General features: G+C 37.9%; 1 protein-coding gene and 1 non-coding gene across 18 annotated transcripts in view; both read left to right on the top strand.

Annotated features, from left to right (window-relative positions):
* The window catches only part of Dlgap1 (DLG associated protein 1), a 784970-nt gene that overhangs the window by 726902 nt on the left and 46552 nt on the right, over positions 1-11516 (top strand). The gene's annotated exons all lie outside the window — the stretch shown is intronic.
* On the top strand, positions 6260-6333 carry Trnav-cac. The gene has a single exon. It is a non-coding gene; the product is annotated as a tRNA-Val (tRNA).

Below are 11516 nucleotides of genomic sequence, written 5' to 3'. Positions count from 1 at the left end.
GGAGGAGGAGGAGGAGGAGGAGGAGGAGAAGGAGAAGGAGAAGATGGAGGAGAAGAAGAAAAAGAAGAAGGAGAAGAAGAAGAATCACTTTAGATGTAAATAGTCTAAATACTTCATTAAAAGACAGAGGTTGCTGGGCGTGGTATTGCAAATCTATAATCCCAGCTATTCTGAAGGATGAGACAAGAAGGTTTACCTGAGCCCCCAAATTCAAACCAGCTTAGGCAACATAGCATAATCTTCTCTAAAAAAAAAAAAAAAAAAAAAAAACAAAAAAAAAAAAAAAAAAAAGACAGATTGTCAGAGTGGATCAAAACACAGCTGTATGTTGTCCACAAGAAATTCACTTTAAATATAATGATACATGTAGATTAAAAAGTAAATGGATGGAAGAAGACATACCATCTAAGGAATACAGGAGTAGCTATATTTAAACAGAGCAGAATACAGAATGAGGAAAGTTTTCATGGACAAAGAGAGGCATGACCTAATAATTAGAAGTTAATTCACAAAGAAGACAAAAATCTTTAATATGTATGCACATAAAAGCAAAGTTTCAAAATACACAGGACAAAAACTGATAGAACTGTAAGAAGAAATAGGTGATTCCACTCTTATAGTTGGAGGCTTCAATACCTCTCTCAGAAATGGACTGAGTCAGAAGCAGAAAATTAATAAGAATATAGTTGAAATCAATGGCACCATCAATCAACTGGATATAACTGTCTTCCATAGACCTTTTCACCAAAAATAGTAGATTATACTTTGGATTAAAGCTCACATTGAAATAATCACCAAGATAGACCAGACCACATTCTGGGTCACAAAATACATCTTATCAAATTTAAAAAGAATATAGATCATACACTCTCTACTGTCAGACCATAATGAAATTAAACTAGAAATCAATAACAGCTGGACATGCCCCAATACTTGGAAGTAAACAAAACACTTCTACATTATGCATGGATCAAATAAGAAACATAAGGAAATTTTAAAAATATTTTGAACTAAATTAAAAATGAAATACATCTTACTAAAAATTATGGGATGCAGTAGGAGTAGTGCTTAGAGGGACATTGCTAGCATTGAATGTAAATATTAAAAGAAGAAAGATTAGAAATCAATTATTTAACTTAGAAAACTAGAAAACATTTAATTCAGACTAAATAGAAGAAAAGAAATCACAGAAAGTAGGACAGAAATAAATGAAATTGAAAGCAGAAAATAAATAGGGAAAAATCAACAAAATCTAAATATGGGTTTTTAAAAATTAAAAGTCTGTAGCCAGGCTAAGAAAAAACAGAGAAGATGCAACTTTCTAATATCAGACATGAGAGGGGATATCACTATAGCTCCTGTGGGCATTAAGAGGATGATAGAGGAATATTATGAACAACTCTGTGCCCATAGATTTGATAACCTGGAGAGATAAACCAATTCCTTGCAAGCCATAATCTATCAGAACTCATGCAAGAAGAAATAAGCAATCTGAATAGGCCTATCCATATTGAAGAAATTGAATCAATAATTAACAATCTTCCAAAGCAGCATCAAGCTGAGATGAATTCACTGCCAAATTCCATTAAATATTTAATGGAAAAGTTATGTAAATTCTCTGCAATCTCTTAGAGAAGATAGAAGCAGAGTGAACTCTTCCTATGAGGCCAGCTTTACTCTAATACCAAAAACACAGACCAGCAACATTCATTGACACAGATAAAAAAATCCTCAAGAAAATATTAGCAAATTGAGTCGAACTATGTATAAAATGAATTTTACATCAGGGTCAATTGGGATTTATCTCAGGTATTCAAGACTGGTTCAGTGTTTGAAAAACAATTAGTATAATCCATCAAATCAATATGCTAAAGAAAAAAATCACAATTGCATCAATATTTACAGAATGAGGGGACAAATCTAAAACCTGTTCATGATTAAAATCTCAGCAAACTAAGAACAGAGTGGAACTTCCTTAAGTTGATAAAGAACAGGCACAAAAACCTACAGCTAACATCATACTTAATGGTGAGAAACTTCAAGCATTCCTTCTAAGATCAAGAACAAAGCAAGATGTCTCCTCTCACTACTTTTTAACAATGCAGTTAAGGTAAGAAAATGAAATAAGCTATACATATTGAGCAAGAAGAAATATAACTTTTTTGTTCACAGATGACATCATCTGTGTATAACATCCAAAAGAATAAATCAAGAAACAACAAACAAATCCTGAAATTAATAGCAATTATAACAAAGTCCTGGGATACACGATTAATTTATAAAAGTCAATAATTGTTCTATATACCAGCAATGAACAAGTGAAATTTAACATTTAAAATACATTGACTTTTACATTAGAACTCCCCAAAATAATTGCTTAGGTATAAATCTAAGAAAATATGTATGAGAAGTATAGAAGTATATGAGGAAAACTACAAAACTCTGATGAAAGATATCAATGAAAAAATAAATGGAGAGATATTCCATGTTCATGGATACAAAGACTCAATATTGTTAAGATATTGTTTTTTCCAAAATTCATGTGTAGAGTCAATCCAAACCTAGTCAAAATCATAGAAAGCTCTTTTATGGGCATCAAGGAACTGATTCTCAACTTTATATGGAGAGACAAAAAAATCCAGAATTGACTGGATATAGTGGCACATGCCTATAATCCCAGAGGCTCGGAAGTCTGAGACAAGAGGATTGAAAGTTCAAAACCAGCCTCAGTAATTTAGCAAAGGACCTAAGCAACTTAGTGAGACCCTGTCTTAAAATAAAAAGAGCTGGGATGTGATTCAGTGATTAAGCACCACTGGGTTCATTCCTAGGCAACAAACAAACAAATAAAACAAAGAAAGGTCCAAAATTGCCAACTTAGTATCAGAGGAGAACAAAGACACCACCTGACTTACTATAGAGATACAGTAATCAAGACAGTGTGGTACTGGTGATGAAAGAGACAGATAAACCCACACAACTCACATAAATGTAGTCAGCAGATCTTTGGGAGCAAAGGCAGTACAATGGAGGAAAGATAGTCTTTTCAACAAGTGATGCTAGAATAACTGGATATCCAAATGCCAAAAGGTAAATCTAGACACAGACCTTTACACATATTAATTCAAAATGGATTGTAGACCTAGTAAAACAGAAAACTATCAAACTCCTAAACAATAACATAGAAGAAATTTTCAGGTGACTTTGATTTTAATGATGACTTTTCAGATACAACATGAAAGTCATGGTCCAAGGCAAATATAGTTGATAAGTCAGATTTCATTAAAATGAGAACTTTCTTCCGCTGGGCATGGTGGTGGCATACGCCTGTAATCCTAGCCACTCAGGAGGCAGAGGCAGGAGGATTGCAAGTTCAAGGCCAGCCACTGCAACTTAGTGAGAGCTTGCCTCAAAATTAAAAATAATAATAAAAAAAAAGTAGCTCAGTGGTAGAGAACCCAGGATTAATCTCCAGTAGTGCCAAAAAAAAAAAGAAAAATTAAAAACTCCTGCTCTCTGAAACCAAAGACAATAATACAAGTCACAGAGGATGTGAAAGTATTTGCAAAAATAAAAAATAAAAAAACAAAATCCACATCTGATAAAGGACTGCTATCTAAAATAAAAAAGAATTTATATATATATATATATATATATTGGTACTAGGAATTGAATCCAGGGCACTTAACCATTGAGCCACATCCTCATCCTCAACTCATTTGTTTTTTTTATTTTGAGTGGGGTTTTTTTGTTTGTTTGTTTTGTTTTGTTTTAGGTGCTAGGGATCTCGACCCCAGGGCCTTATGCATGCAAGGAAAGCACTCTACCAATTGAGTTATATACCCAGCCCCTTGTTTTTTTTTATTTTGAAATAGGATCTTGCTAAGTTGCTCAGAGCCTCACTAAGTTGCTGAGGCTGTCTTTGAACTTGTGATCCTCCTGTCTCAGCCTCCCCAGCCACTGGGATTATGGGTGTGTACCACTGCACCCAGCATATACAAATAAATTCTAAGGTTCAACAATAAGAAAAGGAACAACCTGATTAAAAATGGTCAAGGTAGTGAGGGTCCATGTAGAACATTTTCCTAACATTTGTGAAGCTCTGAGTTCAATCTCCACCACCCCAAAAGGGAGATAGGCAAAAGACCTGAACAGATACCTCACCCATGATAATAGATACGTGGCAAATTAGAGAGAATATGATGTCCAATGTTGTGTTACTCAGAAATTGTAAATTGAAACAAAAATGAGATGTCCTGTCCGGCAGGACACATCAACGTGGGCAGCAAACCTAGGTGGAGAGGAATGAAGGGACAAGAGACACGAGAGATGACAGCAAGACAGGAGTTCTGATCAAGCTGCAAACTTTTATTGTTCACACAGGGGTATTTATATGCTGGGGATGGGGAAGCTCTCTAATCAGCAATTGCTGGATGTGGGTGGTAAAACTGCCAGCTGCAAGATGTCTGATGATCCTGATAACCGCAGGATGTTCCAGGGAGATAGGTAGCTGCAGGATGTCTCCCAGGCAGGATGTCTCCCAGGGGACTGTCAGGCTATTCTTTGAAGGAGAATTTCCTTCTAGCCCCTGACAATGAGATAACACCACACTCCTAATAGAAGAGCCAAAATCCAAACTACTGATACCACCAAATACTGATGGGGCTGTGGAGCAGTGGGACCACTCATTCACTGCTGGTGGGAAAGCCAAGTGCTTCAGCTACTTGGGAAGATTGATTCTTTAAACCTAAACAGTCTTACCATTCAGTTCAGCAGTTATGCTCTTGGAATTTAACTAAATGAGTAGACAACTTAAGTTCACTCAAAAACCTCCACGTGGATGTTGACAGCAGATACATTCATAATACCCACACTTAGAAGCAGCCAACGTGTCCTTTGGTAGATGAATGGATAAACTACAGTACAAACGGATGAGAAAATATTATTTGGTGTTTTTTTAAAAAAAAGCTATCAAGACACAAGACATGGAGGAAACTTAAATGCATATTCCTTAGCAAAATAAGCCAATATGAAATGATGACCTATTGTTGATTCCAAGAAAAGGCATAACTAGAGAGACAGTAAAAAAGACTAGTGGTTACCAAGGACTGAGGGAAAAGAGGGACAATAGGCAGAACACAAAGTATATTTAGGGCAGTGAACTCTTCTATATGATATACAATGGCGGTTGCATGTTATGCTATATTTGTCAAAACCTGATGAATGAGCAGCCACATTAATGTTTATAGCAGCTCAATTCACAATCGCTAAATGATGGAACCAACCTAGATACCCTTCAAAAGATGAATGGATAAAGAAAATGTGGTACATATACATGATGGAATATTACTTAGCCTTAAAAAAGAATGAAATTATGGCATTTGCAGGTAAAATGGATGGAGCTGGAGAATAATGCTAAGCGAAATAAGCCAAACCCAAAAAACCAAAGGCTGAATGTCTTCTCTGATAAGTGGAAGCTGATCCATAATGGGGGCAGGGGGTAGGGAAGAATGGAGGAACTTTGGATTGGGCAGAGGGGAGTGAGAGGAAGAGAGGGGCTGTGGGGGTGGGAAGGATGGTGGAATGAAATGGACATTATTACCTTTTATACATGTATAATTACATTACTGGTGTGACTCTGCACCATGTACAGCCAGAGGAAGGAGAAGTTGTGCTCCATTAGTGTACAATGTGTCAAAATGCATTCACTGTCATGCATAACTAACTAGAACAAATTTTAAAAAATTTTTTTAAATTTAAAAACCCATCAAATGTACCCATCAAGGGTGAACACAAATGTGAACCATGAACTTTGGGTGGTAATGTGTCAATGCAGGTTCATGGATCTTACCAAGTCCCTCCCTGGTAGGGGGTGTCAGCAGTGGGGAGGCTGCATGTGTGTGTCTGAGGAGGGGGTATACAGCAACTCCTTACTTTTTACTCAATCTTGCTGCAAACCTAAAACTGTTCTAAAAAATAAAGTTTATTCATTTTAGAAAGGGGAGATGGATAATGGTATTAACCTTAGTGTGTTTCCTGGAAGGTGTTGTTTGATATATGGAAATATTTTAGAACAATGTAGGATACTCTACATAAACGTTTCCTAGTCTATTAAAGTATCCAAAAAGAGTCCCTCAGATGGACATGGTGGCACAAGCCTGTAGTTCCAGCCACTTGGGAGGTTGAGGCAGGAAGATCAAAAGATCAAAGATAATCTGGGCAATTTAGAGAGACCTTGTCTCAAAATTAAAAGGGGGGCTGGAGATATAGCTCAGTTGGTAGAGTGTTTGCCTCACATGCACAAGGCCCTGGGTTCAATCCCCAGCACCACAATCAATCAATCAATCAATAATAAAAAGGGGGATGTAGCTCAGTGGTAGAGTGCCTGCCCCTGGGTTCAATCCCTAGTATCACAAAACAAACAAAAAGAATTCTCTGTAAATTCTTAAAGTTTTAAGAAAGCAATATTACTACCTTTTCCTCAAAAATAAGAGGACATCTCAATCTTATATGTTACTTCAAACATTTCTCCTGTGTGTGTTTGTTTGTTTTGCAGTACTGGGGATTGAACCCAGGCCCTCTGACATGCTAAGCAAGTGCTTTACGGTTATACATAGTAGTTGGGTTCATCCCAACATCTCCAGCCCTTTTTAAATTTTATTTGAGATAGGGTCTGAGATGCTGAGGCTGGCCTCAAATTTGCAGTCCTCCTGCTTTATCCTCCAGAGCCAACACACCAGGCTTCAACTAGTCCATCTAAATCAACACAGTGACACTTGTCCATTTGCAAGAATGCTGAGTATTGCATCTGTAATACCCACCCCACAATATCAAATAAGCCACTTTCGTCATGTTTATAAAAATTTGTTTATTGAATTACTAAAGTCTGCAGGATGGTCAGAAACTGAGTCATTTATTTAAATAAAATCTATCTCCTAAAAGTCCGGCAGACCAATTTTAGTGCTTAACTTTCCAAAACATACCCTTCCTCAAAGGTCACTTTAGAGTTAACCACAGTAAACAAGCAGGTAAACTGATGTTAATGATTGTTTTCAACCTTTCCAAAGACACCTATTGTAAAACATGAAGAGATTACCTTTATCTTCTGTCTCTTATCTTTTCATAATTTTGCTGATAGCAAGTCATTTAGATAGGATCTTAAAAAGCAAAAATGGGTGGTTGAGATTACTTAATGATTTCTTTTTAAATTATTTGATGTTAATGACAAGCCTGTTGTTTTCACACTGAATGGCCTGTAACAATCCACCTCTTACTTCCTCAAATAAAGGACTGACTAAAAAGCATCCACCTAACAAAAAGTGAGAAAAGAAAGAAAATAGAGTCAGAGAAAGAAGTAGATAATACAAAGAGATGAAGAGTAAAAGACTTTTGTAAAAGACCAAGAGACTCATTATCTTTTAAATGGTCACAATTTAGGAACCAAAGCAAACCCACCCACGAAGTCCATCTAACTGAATTGTTTAGTAGGAAGTCCTGGTTCTTCAGTGTTCCAAATCCAAATAAAAGAAACCAAGTTAGTGAAAAATAACACCAGGCAAAAAATTGAACCAGACAACCTGCTTTGAGAAGGGGCATAGAAACAGAGTACTGCAAATATTGCTGGGACATTTGCAGGCAGCCATGACATCCTCAAAATGCCACAGGTAGCACCTGTGCCAAGTCCATTCTATTCTCCCTGGCTGCCTCACCGTGGGGACTCTACACAGAGGAATTATACGTAAAGGTTGCTGGTTTAAATGCCCCAGCACAAAAGGTAATGAGGAAAGGGAGGAGGACTGGGCATAGGAAAGACAGTAGAATGAACTGGACATCACTTTCCTATGCTCATATATGCCACACACGACCAGCATCACTCCATACCATGGACAACCACAAGAATGCGAAGTTAGACTCCATGTAGGTAGGATATGTCAAAATACATTCTACTGCCATGTATAACTAAAAAGAACAAATAAATAAATAATCACATAGTAAATAAATAAATGCCCTGGGAACAGCAAGCCAGGGATCCTGAATATAAATGTTGTTTTGAAATAAGACAAGCTTGACTTAAACCAATAGAGAAACTCACTATCTTCATCAAACATGAGTCATCTTCCTACAATTCCTGTTCCACTGGTCAGCTAGCAGCACTTATCAGTAAAATCCACACAGGTATAGTGCCAGATATGCAGGGTCATCCAAGGCAAAGCAGACAAATTTTGGTATCACCTCCCCCGGAAGCTCTCCCCCACTAAGAATCTCAGTGGCTGCCTTTAGCCTCCGGTCCCCATCCCCTCTCAAACTCTGATCCTCTTCAGGAATTTCTATGAAGTCCTCCTGTCTTTCAAGCTGGTAATTAGCGACTCTAGTAAACCAATCCTATCTGTTGACTAAGGTGAGAAAGCTCAGAGGCTCCCAGGGAGCTGCCTTTCCTTCAGTGGCAACTGTATTTAAACAAGTCAGACTTTGTTACATTAGCCCACTGAGGACTCTCACCCTGACAGTGGACACAAAAAGGCAGAATATTATTGTTTTCATGATAAAACATGTAAAAGGAAGACATACAGCACCATGTTAACAGTTTGTAACTCTCATGGGCTGTGGAGTGGTTGAAAAAAATCTCTGTGTATGCGTGGGTGTGGTCTTTTTATATCACTACTACCTTTTCTACGAGGACTATGTACTATTGAATAATTCAACTAATGATGAGAAAAGTAAGATGGTTTTTATGCCTTGTAAAAATTCATAAATTTCAGAAATAAAGTAAAATCCTTCATAATCCCGTTCATTAACCAATGAACTAATAATAAAGCATATATTTTTACCCATACATTTCCCATGATCATTTGGGGATGGAACCCTGGGCCTCACACAGGCTAAACCTAACACTCTATCATTGAGCTAAACTCGCGGGCCCTTGAAGATTTTAAAAGTTGTTGAAATCATCCTATGTACACAATCTTGTAACATTTTAAAAATTAACATTTCAGGGTCTGGGATTGTGGCTCAGCGGTAGAGCACTCGCCTAGCACGTGCAAGGCCCTGGGTTCGATCCTCAGCTGTCACAGAAAAATAAATAAATAAAATAAAGATATTGTGTCCAATTACAACTAAAAAAAATAGATATTAAAAAAATTAACATTACAACCAAAGTTTTCTTCGATATTAAAAATTCACAGCAAAGACCTCTTTTAATGGATGCACAATATTTGGGTCTATGAATGGACCATAATTTGCTTCCTCTTTCTCCCATTGTTGGCTTATCTACATTATTTCTAGAGTGACACTAAAGATGGTAACACACACACACACACACACACACACACACACCTTTATTTGGGATGAAGAAGACAGAAAAAAAAATGGCAAATTTTGAAAGGTGGCAGATACATAGACAAGTGACAACTGACTTAGTAAACCACAGAAAGCTGAATCTCAAGCCAGTAATGCAGAAATCCAAAATGATCCCATTTAAACTTCAGAACTTGCAAAAGGCATGGTGGTTGGTAGCACTGGGTTCTCTGAAAGTGGGGATGAAGATGAAACTAAAAGCTCCTAGAATCCCAGAGCCAAGGGACAGTCCTTCCTGACTCCAGACACTGGAGGTTTCTCTCCTTCAGAGGCTGAAACTAAGGATGCTTGGTTAGGAGGATAACAGTAAGTCGAGGGCCAGGTTACTATACTCAAAATAGGAGAAGTGAAAATATACAGTATTAAGGCACCCTGTCCTGAGCCGTTAGTCGCTAATTTTTTTCCCCCAATGCTGGAGCTGGGCCTCCCACACACTCCTTAGTGGCAAGCCTTCTGCCACTAAGCTACATCCCCAGCCCCTGAGCCTTCTTAAGCTCACTCAGCTCCCAGAATCCAGGCAGCCAGGGCACAAACCATCTAGGCAGGAGTTTCAAAGAGTCTATTGTGAAGAACTGACCAGCCTGAGCCTAAAGACCCTCAGCTGCTGACTTCAGGGATTTGGCGAGATAAAAGCCCAGCAGATCACCCTACAGCGAGGATTAGAATGGATAAGCCCCTCCCCAAAGCACAGACTTCTAACCTGGCTTTTAGTGTGCCTCTCAAGCATAAGCAGACAACAACGAAGGATCTGTAAACCCAGGGAGATAAGACAAGGGCCTGAAAACTAGAACCAAAAACTTTAAAGAAGAGCCAGGAAATTGATAGGTTATTTTTGAGAGAAAAGAGAGGAAGAGTTAGTAAGGAAGAGTTCGTCAGGAATGTGGGAGTTCTCTCGCAGAAAATTGTCCTATTGGAGGGGGAAGGAATAGAAGTGTTCTTAGACATTAAAAACTAATTAGAGGGCTGGGATCATGGCTCAGTGGTAGAGCTCTTGCCTAGCCTGTGTGAGACACAGGATTCAATTCTCAGCACTGCATATAAATAAATAAAGATCCATTGACAATTAAAAATTAAAATTAAAGAAAAACTGATTAGAACTGAAAAATGCAATGAAGAGTTGAAAGATAAATTTGAAGAAATTTCTAGAAAAAAGTATATAAGTGGATAAGCACAGAAAGAAAATATAGAATCCTGGAAATAGATAATCCAATCTGACTCAGGGAGAAAGAGGAACACAGAGACGATGCAGAAGGGAAGTAGCTGCTCACAGGTGTATAGCAGGTTTGTGAGAGGCCAGGTACAGAGGAGCAGGTCAGAAAGTCTGTGAAAGATGTCTTCCAGGAAACTTGCAGAAGGCTGAGGATATAACTCAGTGATAGAGCATTTGCCTAGCATGTGTGAGACCCTGGGTTCAATCCCCAGCACAGAAGAAAAAGAAAAAAAAAGACTTGCAGAATATACTTTCATATGTTCTAATGCACGGAGAGGAGCTTTGAGGGTTAAATGCTAAGGGCATAGAAATCAAGCCAATTTTTAAAAAGAAAAAAAATGTTCAGGAATGGAAATATATGATGTCTTAGTCAATTCAAGCTGCTGTAACAGGAATGCCACAGACTGATGGATTAAACAACAGACATTTATTTTCTACAGTCCTGGATGTTAGGATTTCCAGATTGCAGGGTTAGTTTCTTGCAAGGTCTCTGATTTGGTTTGTAGATGGTCATGCCCTGCCTGTTTTCACCCAGTCTTTCTTCTGTGTGTCTACATTCTGTCCTGATCGCTTCTTCATTGAAAGACACCAAGTCATGCTGAATTAGAGCCCACCGTTTGGGCCTCATTTTAACTTCAACATCCTCTCTTTAAAGACCTTATCTCCAAATAGTCATATGCTGAGGTGTGGGGGATTAGAATTTCAACGTATCAATTCGGGGTGGAGGGTGGGGGGAGCAATTCATATCATAACACATGGTCAGCTGTGAACACTACTTCTAGGCCATAATCATATAGTCATAAAGACTGAGTTCTGAATATTTATCTAAATTTTTAATGTAATAATAATACGAGAATGGAAAAATATAGGGATAGACTGGCAGTGAGGGTGCGTGTGTATGTGTGTGTGTGTGAGTGTGTGTGTGTGTGTGTGTGTGTGTGTGTGTGTGAGA

Source organism: Marmota marmota, unplaced genomic scaffold (assembly GCF_001458135.2).
Source record: "Marmota marmota marmota unplaced genomic scaffold, marMar, whole genome shotgun sequence".
NCBI classification, from domain to species: Eukaryota; Metazoa; Chordata; class Mammalia; order Rodentia; family Sciuridae; genus Marmota; species Marmota marmota.
This window is presented reverse-complemented; position numbering and strand designations above follow the sequence as displayed.